This window comes from Canis aureus, unplaced genomic scaffold, assembly GCF_053574225.1.
Source record: "Canis aureus isolate CA01 unplaced genomic scaffold, VMU_Caureus_v.1.0 ptg000376l_RagTag, whole genome shotgun sequence".
Lineage (NCBI taxonomy): Eukaryota > Metazoa > Chordata > Mammalia > Carnivora > Canidae > Canis > Canis aureus.
In genome coordinates this window covers 10,769-28,740 of record NW_027554588.1, presented here as the reverse complement: position 1 = coordinate 28,740, position 17,972 = coordinate 10,769, and the positions used below count along the sequence as shown (strand labels likewise).

At 39.2% G+C, this 17,972-nt stretch overlaps 2 pseudogenes; both read left to right on the top strand.

Moving 5' to 3' along the window:
• Nucleotides 1-575, top strand: LOC144310064 (18S ribosomal RNA; annotated as a pseudogene; the record flags this gene model as incomplete).
• Nucleotides 576-16,369: 15,794 nt separating this feature from the next.
• LOC144310063 (18S ribosomal RNA) lies at nucleotides 16,370-17,305 on the top strand (annotated as a pseudogene).
• Nucleotides 17,306-17,972: the final 667 nt, after the last annotated feature.

The following is a 17,972-nucleotide window of genomic DNA, read 5'->3' as shown; positions in this document are numbered from 1 at the left end:
CTTTATAATAATCTGACTACACGATAGCTAAGACCCAAACTGGGATTAGATACCCCACTATGCTTAGCCCTAAACATAGATAATTTTACAACAAAATAATTCGCCAGAGGACTACTAGCAATAGCTTAAAACTCAAAGGACTTGGCGGTGCTTTATATCCCTCTAGAGGAGCCTGTTCTATAATCGATAAACCCCGATAAACCTCACCACCCTTTGCTAATTCAGTCTATATACCGCCATCTTCAGCAAACCCTCAAAAGGTAGAATAGTAAGCACAATCATTTTACATAAAAAAGTTAGGTCAAGGTGTAACTTATGGGGTGGGAAGAAATGGGCTACATTTTCTACCCAAGAACATTCCACGAACGTTTTTATGAAATTAAAAACTGAAGGAGGATTTAGTAGTAAATTAAGAATAGAGAGCTTAATTGAATAGGGCCATGAAGCACGCACACACCGCCCGTCACCCTCCTCAAGTAATAAGACACAACCATAACCATATTAACTTAACTAAGACACAAGAGGAGACAAGTCGTAACAAGGTAAGCATACCGGAAGGTGTGCTTGGATTAATCAAAGTGTAGCTTAACTAAAGCGTCTGGCCTACACCCAGAAGATTTCATTACTTATGACCACTTTGAACAAAAGCTAGCCCAACTAACCCCAAACTTAAGTATCACAGACATATAAAGTAAAACATTTAGTTAAATAATAAAAGTATAGGAGATAGAAATTTTAATTGGAGCGATAGAGATAGTACCGTAAGGGAATGATGAAAGACATCTTAACAGTATTAAACAGCAAAGATTACCCCTTTTACCTTTTGCATAATGAACTAGCCAGAAACGACTTAACAAAGAGAACTTAAGCTAAGCTCCCCGAAACCAGACGAGCTACCCATAAACAATCTAAAAGGATCAACTCATCTATGTAGCAAAATAGTGAGAAGATTTGTGGGTAGAGGTGAAAAGCCTAACGAGCCTGGTGATAGCTGGTTGCCCACAAACAGAATTTTAGTTCAACTTTAAATTTACCTAAAAAAAACAAAATTTTAATGTAAATTTAAAATATAGTCTAAGAAGGTACAGCTTCTTAGAATCAGGATACAACCTTTATTAGAGAGTATATACTAACATCACCATAGTTGGCTTAAAAGCAGCCACCAATTGAGAAAGCGTTCCAGCTCAACAAACAATATAACTTAATCCCAATCATATTACATCAACTCCTAATTATACCTCCTGGGCCATTCTATTTAAATATAGAAGCAACAATGCTAGTATGAGTAACAAGAACTATTTTCTCCCCGCATAAGCTTATATCAGAAACGGATAGACCACTGATAGTTAACAATCTGATAATATCAACCCAAAAATGAAATACTTATCTACCCTATTGTTAACCCAACACAGGCATGCATTTAAGGAAAGATTAAAAGGAGTAAAAGGAACTCGGCAAACACAAACCCCGCCTGTTTACCAAAAACATCACCTCCAGCATTTCTAGTATTGGAGGCACTGCCTGCCCAGTGACACTTGTTTAACGGCCGCGGTATCCTGACCGTGCAAAGGTAGCATAATCATTTGTTCTCTAAATAAGGACTTGTATGAATGGCCACACGAGGGTTTAACTGTCTCTTATTCCCAATCAGTGAAATTGACCTTCCCGTGAAGAGGCGGGAATGCCACAATAAGACGAGAAGACCCTATGGAGCTTTAATTAACTAACCCAAACTTATGGATACTAAATACCTACAAGGCATAACATTACACCATTATTGTGGGTTAGCAATTTAGGTTGGGGTGACCTCGGAATATAAAAAAACTCCCGAGTGATTAAAATTTAGACCCACAAGTCAAAATATAACATCACTTATTGATCCAATAATTTTTGATCAACGGAACAAGTTACCCTAGGGATAACAGCGCAATCCTATTCAAGAGTCCATATCGACAATAGGGTTTACGACCTCGATGTTGGATCAGGACATCCTAATGGTGCAGCAGCTATTAAGGGTTCGTTTGTTCAACGATTAAAGTCCTACGTGATCTGAGTTCAGACCGGAGTAATCCAGGTCGGTTTCTATCTATTATATAACCTCCCCCAGTACGAAAGGACAAGGGATGTAAGGCCTACCTCACAAAGGCGCCTTAAAACTAATAGATGAAGTCAACTCAATCTAACCAGTTTATCTCCTCATAAGCCCGAGAAAAGGGGCTTTGTTAGGGTGGCAGAGCCCGGTAACTGCGTAAAACTTAAACCTTTATTATCAGAGGTTCAATTCCTCTCCCTAACAAAATGTTCTTTATCAACATTATCTCTCTTATCATCCCAATCCTTCTTGCCGTAGCCTTCCTCACCCTCGTTGAACGAAAAGTCTTAGGCTACATACAACTTCGAAAAGGGCCTAATATCGTAGGCCCCTACGGCCTCCTTCAACCAATCGCAGATGCAGTAAAACTCTTCACAAAAGAACCTCTACGACCACTTACATCCTCCATATCAATATTCATTCTAGCCCCCATTCTAGCTCTATCACTAGCCCTAACTATATGAATCCCTCTCCCAATGCCCTACCCACTCATTAATATAAACTTAGGAGTCCTATTCATACTAGCAATATCAAGTCTCGCCGTATACTCCATCCTTTGGTCAGGATGAGCCTCAAACTCCAAATACGCTCTAATCGGAGCCCTCCGAGCAGTAGCTCAAACAATCTCATATGAAGTAACACTAGCAATCATTCTCCTATCAGTCCTCCTAATAAACGGGTCATTTACACTATCCACACTAATTATCACCCAAGAACATATATGACTAATCTTTCCGGCCTGGCCCCTAGCCATGATATGATTCATTTCTACTCTAGCAGAAACTAACCGAGCCCCCTTCGACTTAACTGAAGGAGAATCCGAACTAGTTTCTGGATTTAACGTAGAGTATGCAGCGGGTCCTTTTGCCCTATTCTTTCTAGCAGAGTACGCAAATATCATTATAATAAATATCCTCACAACAATTCTATTCTTCGGTGCATTCCACAACCCATTTATACCAGAACTCTACTCTATTAACTTCACTATAAAAACCCTCTTACTAACTATCTGCTTCCTATGAATTCGAGCATCATACCCTCGATTCCGCTATGATCAATTAATACACTTATTGTGAAAAAATTTTCTACCCCTAACTTTAGCCCTATGCATATGACATGTTGCCTTACCCATTATTACCGCGAGTATCCCACCCCAAACATAAGAAATATGTCTGATAAAAGAGTTACTTTGATAGAGTAAATAATAGAGGTTTAAATCCTCTTATTTCTAGAATAATAGGCTTCGAACCTAATCTTAAGAATTCAAAGATCTTCGTGCTACCAAACTTACACTATATTCTACAGTAAGGTCAGCTAAATTAAGCTATCGGGCCCATACCCCGAAAATGTTGGTTTATACCCTTCCCGTACTAATAAAACCCCCTATTCTCACTATTATTATAGCAACTATCATGGCAGGGACCATAATCGTCATACTAAGCTCGCACTGATTACTGATCTGAATTGGATTCGAAATAAACATGCTAGCCATCATCCCTATCCTCATAAAAAAGTATAATCCACGAGCCATAGAAGCCTCTACAAAATATTTTCTTACACAAGCTACTGCCTCAATATTACTAATAATAGGAGTCACCATTAACCTTCTTTACTCCGGCCAATGAGTAATCTCAAAAATCTCAAACCCCATCGCATCCATCATAATAACCACCGCCCTAACAATAAAACTAGGCCTATCTCCATTCCACTTCTGAGTTCCCGAAGTAGCACAAGGAGTAACACTTATATCAGGAATAATCCTACTAACATGACAAAAAATCGCACCTATATCCATCCTATATCAAATCTCCCCATCAATTAACACCAACCTTCTTATACTAATAGCCCTCGCATCCGTTCTAGTAGGAGGCTGAGGCGGACTAAATCAAACTCAACTACGAAAAATCATAGCATACTCCTCCATTGCCCACATAGGCTGAATAGCCGCTATCATTATTTACAACCCTACAATAATAATCCTAAACTTAACTTTATATATTCTAATAACACTATCTACCTTCATACTATTCATATTAAACTCATCCACCACAACCTTATCCTTATCCCACATATGAAATAAATTTCCCCTAATCACCTCCATAATCTTAATCTTAATATTATCCCTAGGAGGACTACCCCCATTATCTGGCTTCATCCCTAAATGAATAATTATTCAAGAATTAACAAAAAATAACATAATTATTATTCCAACACTAATAGCCATCACCGCTCTACTTAACTTATATTTCTACCTGCGACTCACATATAGCACCGCACTTACCATATTCCCGTCCACAAATAACATAAAAATAAAATGACAATTCGAGTACACAAAAAAGGCAACCCTACTACCCCCCTTAATCATTATCTCAACTATACTACTCCCGCTAACACCTATATTATCAGTCTTGGACTAGGAGTTTAGGTTAGACCAGACCAAGAGCCTTCAAAGCTCTAAGCAAGTGCTATACACTTAACCCCTGACCAAATCACCTCTAAGGGCTGCAAGAATCTATCTTACATCAATTGAATGCAAATCAAACACTTTAATTAAGCTAAGCCCTCCCTAGATTGGTGAGCTTCTACCTCACGAAATTTTAGTTAACAGCTAAATACCCTAGTAACTGGCTTCAATCTACCTTCTCCCGCCGCGTAGAAAAAAAAGGCGGGAGAAGCCCCGGCGGCGTCTAGGCTGCTTCTTTGAATTTGCAATTCAATATGAAAATTCACCACAGAGCTTGGCAAAAAGAGGACTTAAACCTCTATTTTTAGATTTACAGTCTAATGCTTTTATCAGCCATTTTACCTATGTTCATTAACCGATGACTGTTCTCTACTAATCACAAAGATATTGGTACTTTATACTTACTATTTGGAGCATGAGCCGGCATAGTAGGCACTGCCTTGAGCCTCCTCATCCGAGCCGAACTAGGTCAGCCCGGTACTTTACTAGGCGACGATCAAATTTATAACGTCGTCGTAACCGCCCATGCTTTCGTAATAATCTTCTTCATAGTCATGCCCATTATAATTGGGGGCTTTGGAAACTGACTAGTGCCATTAATAATTGGTGCTCCGGACATGGCATTCCCCCGAATAAATAACATGAGCTTCTGACTTCTTCCTCCATCTTTTCTTCTACTATTAGCATCTTCTATGGTAGAAGCAGGTGCAGGAACGGGGTGGACCGTTTACCCCCCACTGGCTGGCAATCTGGCCCATGCAGGAGCATCCGTTGATCTTACAATTTTCTCCTTACATTTAGCCGGAGTCTCTTCTATTTTAGGGGCAATTAATTTCATTACTACTATTATCAACATAAAACCCCCTGCAATATCCCAGTATCAAACCCCCCTATTTGTATGATCAGTACTAATTACAGCAGTTCTACTCCTACTATCCCTGCCTGTACTGGCTGCTGGAATTACAATACTTTTAACAGACCGTAATCTTAATACGACATTTTTCGATCCCGCTGGAGGAGGAGACCCTATCCTATATCAACACTTATTCTGATTCTTCGGACATCCTGAAGTTTACATTCTTATCCTGCCAGGGTTCGGAATAATTTCTCACATTGTCACTTACTACTCAGGGAAAAAAGAGCCTTTCGGCTATATAGGAATAGTATGGGCAATAATATCTATTGGGTTTTTAGGCTTTATCGTATGAGCTCACCATATGTTTACTGTAGGAATAGACGTAGACACACGAGCATACTTCACATCCGCCACTATAATTATCGCTATTCCAACAGGAGTAAAAGTATTTAGTTGACTGGCAACACTTCACGGAGGCAATATTAAATGATCTCCAGCTATGCTATGAGCTTTAGGGTTTATTTTCTTATTCACAGTAGGCGGGCTAACAGGCATTGTCCTAGCTAATTCGTCCTTAGACATCGTTCTTCATGATACGTATTATGTTGTAGCTCATTTTCACTATGTGCTCTCAATGGGAGCAGTTTTTGCCATTATGGGAGGATTTGCCCACTGATTCCCCTTATTCTCAGGTTATACTCTTAACGATACTTGAGCAAAGATTCACTTTACAATTATATTTGTGGGAGTAAATATAACTTTCTTCCCTCAGCATTTCCTAGGTTTATCCGGAATACCTCGTCGGTACTCTGACTATCCAGATGCATATACCACCTGAAATACCGTCTCCTCTATAGGATCGTTTATCTCGCTTACAGCGGTGATGCTTATAATTTTTATAATCTGAGAGGCCTTTGCATCCAAACGAGAAGTTGCTATAGTAGAACTTACTACAACTAATATTGAATGACTACATGGATGTCCCCCTCCATATCACACGTTCGAAGAACCTACATATGTAATCCAAAAATAAGAAAGGAAGGAATCGAACCCCCTAAAATTGGTTTCAAGCCAATGTCATAACCACTATGTCTTTCTCAATCAGGAGGTATTAGTAAAATATTACATAACTTTGTCAAGGTTAAATTATAGGTGAAACCCCTATATACCTCTATGGCGTACCCATTTCAACTCGGATTACAGGACGCAACCTCCCCTATTATAGAGGAGCTACTTCATTTTCATGACCATACACTAATAATTGTATTCTTAATCAGTTCTTTAGTTCTCTACATCATTTCCCTAATATTGACTACAAAATTAACTCATACAAGCACAATAGACGCACAGGAAGTAGAAACAGTATGAACTATCCTACCCGCCATTATCCTAATCCTAATCGCTCTACCTTCCCTCCGAATCCTTTATATAATAGACGAAATCAATAACCCCTCTTTAACCGTGAAAACAATAGGCCACCAATGATACTGAAGCTATGAATATACTGATTATGAAGACTTAAACTTTGACTCCTACATAATCCCAACACAAGAATTAAAGCCAGGAGAACTCCGACTATTAGAAGTAGACAACCGAGTTGTCCTCCCAATAGAAATAACCATCCGAATACTTATTTCTTCAGAAGACGTTTTGCATTCATGAGCTGTTCCATCACTAGGTCTAAAAACTGACGCTATTCCAGGACGACTAAACCAAACCACCCTTATAGCCATACGACCGGGACTGTATTATGGCCAGTGCTCTGAAATCTGCGGATCTAACCATAGCTTTATACCCATTGTTCTTGAAATAGTCCCCCTATCTTATTTTGAAACCTGATCTGCCTTAATAGTATAACCTAGACTAGACTTACTCATTAAGAAGCTATAAAGCATTAACCTTTTAAGTTAAAGACTGGGAGTTTTAACCTCCCCTTAATGAAATGCCACAGCTAGACACATCCACCTGATTTATTATAATCTTTTCAATATTTCTCACCCTCTTCATTCTATTCCAACTAAAAATTTCAAATCACCACTACCCGGAAAACCCAATAACCAAGTCTACTAAAATCACTAGTCAACATAATCCTTGAGAAAACAAATGAACGAAAATTTATTCGCCTCTTTCGCTGCCCCCTCAATAATAGGTCTCCCTATTGTAGTACTGATCGTCATATTCCCTTCCATTTTATTCCCAGCACCCAATCGCCTAATCAATAATCGGTTAATCTCCATTCAGCAATGATTAATTCAATTAACATCAAAACAAATACTAGCAATTCATAATCAAAAGGGACGAACCTGAGCTCTCATACTTATATCACTAATTCTATTCATTGGTTCAACTAACCTACTTGGACTACTACCCCACTCATTTACGCCCACGACACAACTCTCTATAAACCTCGGAATAGCAATCCCCCTATGAGCAGGGACAGTAATTACCGGTTTCCGCTATAAGACCAAAGCATCCTTGGCACACTTTCTACCCCAAGGCACCCCTCTTCCCCTAATTCCAATACTAGTAATCATCGAAACTATTAGTCTATTCATTCAACCCATAGCTCTAGCCGTTCGATTAACCGCCAATATTACTGCAGGACACCTCCTAATCCATTTGATTGGAGGGGCTACCTTAGCTCTTATTAATATTAGCGCGACCACAGCTTTCATCACTTTTATTATTTTAATTCTATTTACGATTCTAGAGTTTGCTGTTGCCTTAATTCAAGCCTATGTCTTTACCTTACTAGTAAGTCTATACTTACATGACAACACCTAATGACCCACCAAACTCACGCTTACCATATAGTTAACCCAAGCCCATGACCGCTAACAGGAGCCCTTTCTGCCCTTCTTATAACATCGGGTCTTATCATATGATTTCACTATAACTCAATATCCCTACTTACATTAGGATTCACAACCAACCTGCTAACCATATACCAGTGATGACGAGATGTGATCCGAGAAGGCACATTCCAAGGACATCACACCCCTATTGTACAAAAAGGACTACGGTACGGAATAGTTCTTTTTATTGTATCAGAAGTATTTTTCTTTGCAGGCTTCTTTTGAGCCTTTTACCATTCCAGCCTAGCCCCTACTCCTGAACTTGGAGGTTGCTGACCTCCCACCGGCATTATTCCTCTTAACCCACTAGAAGTTCCTCTACTCAACACCTCAGTCCTCCTAGCCTCCGGAGTATCTATTACTTGAGCCCATCATAGTTTAATAGAAGGCAATCGTAAACACATACTTCAAGGCCTATTTATTACAATCTCCTTAGGCGTATATTTTACACTATTACAGGCCTCCGAATACTACGAGACATCTTTTACAATCTCCGACGGAGTGTACGGATCTACCTTTTTTATAGCTACTGGGTTTCACGGACTACATGTAATTATTGGCTCCACATTCCTTATCGTGTGCTTTCTCCGACAACTATACTACCACTTCACATCAAACCACCACTTCGGATTTGAAGCCGCTGCATGATATTGACACTTTGTTGATGTAGTCTGACTATTCTTATATGTATCTATTTATTGATGAGGATCCTATTTCTTTAGTATAACTAGTACAATTGACTTCCAATCAGTTAGCTCCAGATCAACCTGGAAAGAAGTAATAAACGTAATACTAACCTTGATAACTAATGTAACCCTAGCGTCCTTACTTGTACTAATCGCATTCTGACTTCCCCAACTAAATATTTATACAGACAAGACAAGCCCCTACGAATGTGGTTTTGACCCCATGGGATCTGCTCGCCTACCTTTCTCTATAAAATTCTTCCTAGTTGCCATCACATTCCTGCTTTTCGACCTAGAAATCGCACTCCTACTCCCACTTCCCTGAGCGTCACAAACCAACAAGTTGACAACAATACTTATCATAGCACTCCTACTAATCTCCCTCCTAGCTGCAAGCCTAGCGTACGAATGAACCGAAAAGGGGCTAGAATGAACCGAATATGATAATTAGTTTAAGCCAAAACAAATGATTTCGACTCATTAGATTATGATTTATCTCATAATTATCATATGTCCATAGTATATATTAATATCTTTCTGGCATTCATTCTTTCTCTAATAGGTATACTTGTTTATCGATCACACCTAATATCATCGCTACTATGCTTAGAGGGCATAATATTATCACTATTTGTAATAATATCTGTAACTATTCTCAACAACCACCTTACATTAGCCAGCATGATACCAATCGTACTACTAGTATTTGCTGCCTGCGAAGCAGCATTAGGACTATCTCTACTAGTTATAGTATCTAACACCTACGGGACTGATTACGTACAAAACCTAAACCTCTTACAATGCTAAAAATTATCATCCCCACTATCATACTGATCCCCCTTACATGAGTATCAAAGCCTAACATAATCTGAATTAACACGACAACATATGGTTTGCTAATCAGCTTAATCAGCTTATTCTACCTGAATCAACCAAATGATAATACATTGAACCCCTCCTTAATATTTTTCTCTGACTCCCTATCAGCACCGCTACTAGCACTTACAACATGACTTCTACCCCTTATACTTATAGCAAGCCAACACCATTTATCAAAAGAACCCTTAACTCGAAAAAAACTATATATTTCAATACTGATTCTTCTCCAGTTGTTCCTAATTATAACTTTCACCGCCTCTGAACTTATCTTCTTTTACATCCTATTTGAGGCAACACTAATCCCAACCCTGATCATTATTACCCGATGGGGGAATCAAACTGAACGACTAAACGCAGGGCTCTACTTCTTATTTTATACTTTAATAGGATCTCTCCCACTCCTAGTAGCTCTCCTTTACATCCACAATTTCATGGGCTCCCTAAATTTTCTCATAATTCAATACTGAATTCAACCTCTGCCAAACTCCTGATCTAATGTTTTCTTATGATTGGCATGCATGATAGCATTCATAGTAAAGATACCTCTATACGGCCTCCACTTGTGACTACCAAAAGCACACGTAGAGGCCCCTATTGCCGGCTCCATGGTACTTGCCGCCGTACTCCTGAAATTAGGAGGCTATGGCATGATACGAATTACAACCCTACTAAACCCCCTGACCAACTTCATAGCGTATCCTTTCATAATATTATCTCTATGAGGCATAATCATAACAAGCTCTATCTGTCTCCGTCAAACAGATCTAAAATCCCTAATTGCATACTCCTCAGTTAGTCATATGGCACTCGTTATTGTAGCGGTTCTTATTCAAACACCATGAAGTTATATAGGTGCAACAGCCCTAATAATTGCCCATGGTTTAACATCCTCGATGCTATTCTGCTTAGCCAACTCCAATTACGAACGAATCCATAGCCGTACTATGATTCTCGCACGAGGACTTCAAACCCTCCTTCCCCTGATAGCAGCCTGATGGTTATTAGCAAGCCTCACAAATCTGGCTCTTCCTCCAACAATTAATCTTATCGGAGAACTATTTGTAGTGATATCCTCATTCTCATGATCCAACATTACTATTATTCTAATAGGAATTAACATCACCATCACTGCCCTATACTCACTTTATATACTAATCACCACACAGCGTGGTAAATATTCCCACCATATCAAAAATATCAAACCGTCATTCACACGAGAAAATGCCCTAATAACCTTGCATCTACTGCCTCTACTCCTCCTATCCCTTAACCCTAAAATTATTCTCGGTCCCATCTACTGTAAGCATAGTTTAACAAAAACATTAGATTGTGAATCTAATAATAAAAGCTCAAACCTTTTTGCTTACCGAAAAAGTACTGCAAGAACTGCTAACTCATGCTCCCATGTATAAGAACATGGCTTTTTCAACTTTTATAGGATAGAAGTAATCCATTGGTCTTAGGAACCAAAAAATTGGTGCAACTCCAAATAAAAGTAATAAATATATTTACTTCATGCATAATCACAGCTCTAGTCATTCTTACTTTGCCCATCATTATAACCTCTACTAAACTCTACAAAAATAAGCTATACCCATACTATGTAAAAACCGCTACTTCTTACGCATTCATAATTAGCATAATTCCCACAATAATATTCATCTACTCAGGACAGGAAACAATTGTTTCAAACTGACATTGAATAACAATCCAGACCATAAAACTATCCATGAGTTTTAAATTAGACTACTTCTCAATAATCTTTGTGCCCGTAGCCCTTTTTGTCACGTGGTCTATTATAGAGTTTTCTATATGATATATACACTCCGATCCTTATATTAACCGATTTTTCAAGTATCTTCTCTTATTTCTTATTACTATAATAGTCTTAGTCACCGCAAACAACATATTCCAACTATTCATTGGCTGAGAAGGAGTTGGCATTATATCATTTTTACTTATTGGATGATGATACGGCCGAACCGATGCAAATACAGCTGCCCTACAAGCTATCCTCTATAACCGTATTGGAGATGTAGGCTTCATTATAACCATAGCATGGTTTCTATTGAACTTAAACACATGAGACCTTCAACAAATCTTTATTACAACAAACGATAATTTTAATTTGCCGCTACTTGGCTTACTATTAGCAGCTACCGGTAAATCTGCTCAATTCGGCTTACATCCCTGACTCCCCTCAGCCATAGAAGGCCCCACTCCTGTATCAGCCCTACTTCACTCAAGCACAATAGTTGTAGCAGGAGTATTTCTTCTTATCCGCTTTCATCCACTAATAGAGCATAATCAAACTATTCAAACCCTCACTTTATGCTTAGGGGCTATTACTACACTATTTACTGCAATCTGCGCTCTTACACAGAACGATATCAAAAAAATTGTAGCGTTCTCTACCTCAAGCCAACTAGGCCTAATAATAGTAACAATTGGCATTAACCAGCCTTACCTAGCCTTCTTACACATCTGCACTCACGCATTTTTTAAAGCTATGTTATTCATATGTTCAGGGTCAATTATCCACAGCCTAAACGATGAACAAGACATTCGAAAGATAGGTGGCCTATTTAAAGTCCTTCCCTTCACCACAACTTCCCTGATTGTCGGAAGCCTCGCATTAACAGGCATACCTTTCCTTACAGGATTCTACTCCAAAGACCTGATCATCGAGTCCGCTAACACGTCGAATACCAACGCCTGAGCCCTCTTAATTACACTCGTTGCCACATCCCTAACCGCTGCCTACAGCACCCGAATTATATTCTTCGCTCTACTAGGCCAGCCCCGCTTCTCCCCTATAATCCTTATCAACGAGAATAATCCTCTCCTAATTAACTCTATTAAACGACTCCTTATCGGAAGTGTATTTGCAGGATACATTATCTCCCACAGCATCACACCCACCACCATCCCACAGATAACTATGCCTCATTATCTAAAAATGATAGCCCTTGCAGTAACTATCTTGGGTTTCATCCTGGCACTAGAACTAAACCTTACCATACAAGGACTCAAATTTAACTATCCATCTAATTACTTTAAATTTTCCACCCTCCTTGGCTATTATCCAACCATTATGCACCGCCTCACACCTAAAACAAGTTTAACCATCAGCCAGAAATCAGCATCTATACTTCTGGACTCCATCTGACTAGAAAACATCCTACCCAAATCAATCTCGTATTTCCAAATAAAATCTTCTACCCTTATTTCAAATCAAAAGGGTCTCATCAAGCTCTATTTCCTATCGTTCATACTAACTATAATTCTCAGCCTACTAATCCTTAATTACCACGGGTAACTTCCATGATAACCAACACACCAGTTAACAGCGACCAACCTGTAACAATCACCAACCAGGTTCCATAACTATATAAAGCCGCAATACCCATAGCCTCTTCACTAAAAAACCCAGAGTCCCCCGTATCATAAATTACCCAATCCCCTATTCCATTAAACTTTAATACTACCTCCACCTCATCATCCTTCAAAATATAGCAAGCAGTCAACAACTCAGACAATAGACCAGTAATAAAAGCCGCTAGAACAGCCTTATTTGAAACTCACACCTCAGGGTATTGCTCAGTAGCCATAGCAGTTGTATAACCAAATACTACTAATATACCCCCCAAATAAATTAAAAACACTATCACCCCTAAAAAAGAACCCCCAAAATTCAGAACAATCGCACAACCAATCCCACCGCTAATAATTAGCACAAGCCCACCATAAATAGGAGATGGTTTAGTGGCAAAACCCACAAAACTCATCACAAAAACGATACTTAAAATAAATACAATGTATGTTATCATTATTCCTACATGGAATTTAACCATGACTAATGACATGAAAAATCATCGTTGTATTTCAACTATAAGAACATTAATGACCAACATTCGAAAAACCCACCCACTAGCCAAAATTGTCAACAATTCATTCATTGACCTCCCAGCGCCATCTAACATCTCTGCTTGATGGAATTTCGGGTCCTTATTAGGAGTATGCTTGATTCTACAGATTCTAACAGGTTTATTTCTAGCTATACACTACACATCGGACACGGCCACAGCTTTTTCATCGGTCACCCACATCTGTCGAGACGTTAACTACGGCTGAATTATCCGCTATATACATGCAAATGGCGCTTCCATATTCTTCATCTGCCTATTCATACATGTGGGACGAGGCCTATACTATGGATCCTATGTATTCATAGAAACATGAAACATTGGAATTGTACTACTATTCGCAACCATAGCCACAGCATTCATAGGCTATGTACTGCCGTGAGGACAAATATCATTTTGAGGGGCAACTGTAATCACTAACCTTCTCTCCGCCATCCCCTATATCGGAACCAACTTAGTAGAGTGAATCTGAGGTGGCTTCTCAGTAGACAAAGCAACCTTAACACGATTCTTTGCATTTCATTTTATCTTTCCATTCATCATCGCAGCTCTAGCAATAGTACACCTCCTATTTCTACACGAAACCGGATCCAACAACCCCTCAGGAATCACATCAGACTCAGACAAAATTCCGTTTCACCCCTACTACACAATTAAAGATATCCTAGGAATCCTACTCCTGCTCCTAGTCTTAATATCACTAGTTTTATTTTCACCAGACCTATTAGGAGATCCAGACAACTACACCCCTGCAAACCCCCTAAACACCCCTCCACATATCAAACCTGAATGATACTTCCTATTCGCCTATGCCATCCTACGATCTATCCCTAATAAATTAGGAGGTGTACTCGCCCTAGTATTCTCCATCCTAATTTTAGCATTCATTCCATTCCTCCACACATCTAAGCAACGCAGTATAATATTCCGACCCCTCAGCCAATGCCTATTCTGACTTTTAGTCGCCGATCTTCTCACTTTAACTTGGATTGGAGGACAGCCAGTTGAACACCCTTTCATCATTATCGGACAGGTCGCCTCAATTCTATATTTCACCATCCTATTGATTCTAATGCCAACAATTAGCGTTATCGAAAATAATCTTCTAAAATGAAGAGTCTTTGTAGTATAATCATTACCTTGGTCTTGTAAACCAAAAATGGAGAGTAGTCGCCCTCCCTAAGACTCAAGGAAGAAGCTCTTGCTCCACCATCAGCACCCAAAGCTGAAATTCTTCTTAAACTATTCCCTGACACCCCCTACATTCATATATTGGACCACCTCTACTGTGCTATGTCAGTATCTCCAAAAAATCCTTCTTTCCCTCCCCTATGTACGTCGTGCATTAATGGCTTGCCCCATGCATATAAGCATGTACATGATATTATATCTTTACATAGGACATGTCTAGTCCAATTCCACAACCCATTGATCCTCAACAGTAACTAGATGCATATCACTTAGTCCAATAAGGGCTTAATCACCATGCCTCGAGAAACCATCAATCCTTGCCTGTAATGTCACTCTTCTCGCTCCGGGCCCATGCTAATGTGGGGGTTACTATCATGAAACTATACCTGGCATCTGGTTCTTACCTCAGGGCCATGACTCTATTTATTCCAATCCTACTAATTCTCGCAAATGGGACATCTCGATGGACTAGTGACTAATCAGCCCATGATCACACATAACTGTGGTGTCATGCATTTGGTATCTTTTATTTTTAGGGGGGGAATCTGCTATCACTCATCTATGACCGCAACGGCACTAACTCTAACTTATCTTCTGCTCTCAGGGAATATGCCCGTCGCGGCCCTAATGCAGTCAAATAACTTGTAGCTGGACTTATTCATTATCATTTATCAACTCACGCATAAAATCAAGGTGCTATTCAGTCAATGGTTTCAGGACATATAATTCTAGGACACACGTGTGTACACGTACGTACACGTGTGTACACGTACGTACACGTGTGTACACGTACGTACACGTGTGTACACGTACGTACACGTGTGTACACGTACGTACACGTGTGTACACGTACGTACACGTGTGTACACGTACGTACACGTGTGTACACGTACGTACACGTGTGTACACGTACGTACACGTGTGTACACGTACGTACACGTGTGTACACGTACGTACACGTGTGTACACGTACGTACACGTGTGTACACGTACGTACACGTGTGTACACGTACGTACACGTGTGTACACGTACGTACACGTGTGTACACGTACGTACACGCGCAAGACATTAAGTTAACTTATACAAACCCCCCTTACCCCCCATAAACTCATGTCATCTATTATACACTTATTTATGTCCTGCCAAACCCCAAAAACAGGACTAAGTGCATACAATACTCACAAGCTTTATTTAAATTGTATACAAATGTATTGCTACTCTAGTTAACTTAACACAACAGTCTTACACGCATTCGATCTCGTGGTCTATCTATAGATAGCATCCCCTTTTTTTTTCCTCTCATATTTACTATGTATTTTATTTATTATACACACTACAATTTCAGTATAAGTTAATGTAGCTTAATTAATAAAGCAAGGCACTGAAAATGCCAAGATGAGTCGCACGACTCCATAAACACAAAGGTTTGGTCCTAGCCTTCCTATTAGTTCTTAGTAGACTTACACATGCAAGTCTCCACGCCCCAGTGAGAATGCCCTTAAAATCAGCAGTGATCTAAAGGAGCAGGTATCAAGCACACTCTTAAGTAGCTCATAACACCTTGCTAAGCCACACCCCCACGGGATACAGCAGTGATAAAAATTAAGCCATAAACGAAAGTTTGACTAAGCCATACTAAAAAGGGTTGGTAAATTTCGTGCCAGCCACCGCGGTCATACGATTAACCCAAACTAATAGGCCCACGGCGTAAAGCGTGTTTAAGATACCTTTGCACTAAAGTTAAAACTTAACTAAGCCGTAAAAAGCTACAGTTACCATAAAATAGACCACGAAAGTGACTTTATAATAATCTGCAAACTGGGATTAGATACCCCACTATGCTTAGCCCTAAACATAGATAATTTTACAACAAAATAATTCGCCAGAGGACTACTAGCAATAGCTTAAAACTCAAAGGACTTGGCGGTGCTTTATATCCCTCTAGAGGAGCCTGTTCTATAATCGATAAACCCCGATAAACCTCACCACCCTTTGCTAATTCAGTCTATATACCGCCATCTTCAGCAAACCCTCAAAAGGTAGAATAGTAAGCACAATCATTTTACATAAAAAAGTTAGGTCAAGGTGTAACTTATGGGGTGGGAAGAAATGGGCTACATTTTCTACCCAAGAACATTCCACGAACGTTTTTATGAAATTAAAAACTGAAGGAGGATTTAGTAGTAAATTAAGAATAGAGAGCTTAATTGAATAGGGCCATGAAGCACGCACACACCGCCCGTCACCCTCCTCAAGTAATAAGACACAACCATAACCATATTAACTTAACTAAGACACAAGAGGAGACAAGTCGTAACAAGGTAAGCATTACCGGAAGGTGTGCTTGGATTAATCAAAGTGTAGCTTAACTAAAGCGTCTGGCCTACACCCAGAAGATTTCATTACTTATGACCACTTTGAACAAAAGCTAGCCCAACTAACCCCAAACTTAAGTATCACAGACATATAAAGTAAAACATTTAGTTAAATAATAAAAGTATAGGAGATAGAAATTTTAATTGGAGCGATAGAGATAGTACCGTAAGGGAATGATGAAAGACATCTTAACAGTATTAAACAGCAAAGATTACCCCTTTTACCTTTTGCATAATGAACTAGCCAGAAACGACTTAACAAAGAGAACTTAAGCTAAGCTCCCCGAAACCAGACGAGCTACCCATAAACAATCTAAAAGGATCAACTCATCTATGTAGCAAAATAGTGAGAAGATTTGTGGGTAGAGGTGAAAAGCCTAACGAGCCTGGTGATAGCTGGTTGCCCACAAACAGAATTTTAGTTCAACTTTAAATTTACCTAAAAAAAACAAAATTTTAATGTAAATTTAAAATATAGTCTAAGAAGGTACAGCTTCTTAGAATCAGGATACAACCTTTATTAGAGAGTATATACTAACATCACCATAGTTGGCTTAAAAGCAGCCACCAATTGAGAAAGCGTTCCAGCTCAACAAACAATATAACTTAATCCCAATCATATTACATCAACTCCTAATTATACCTCC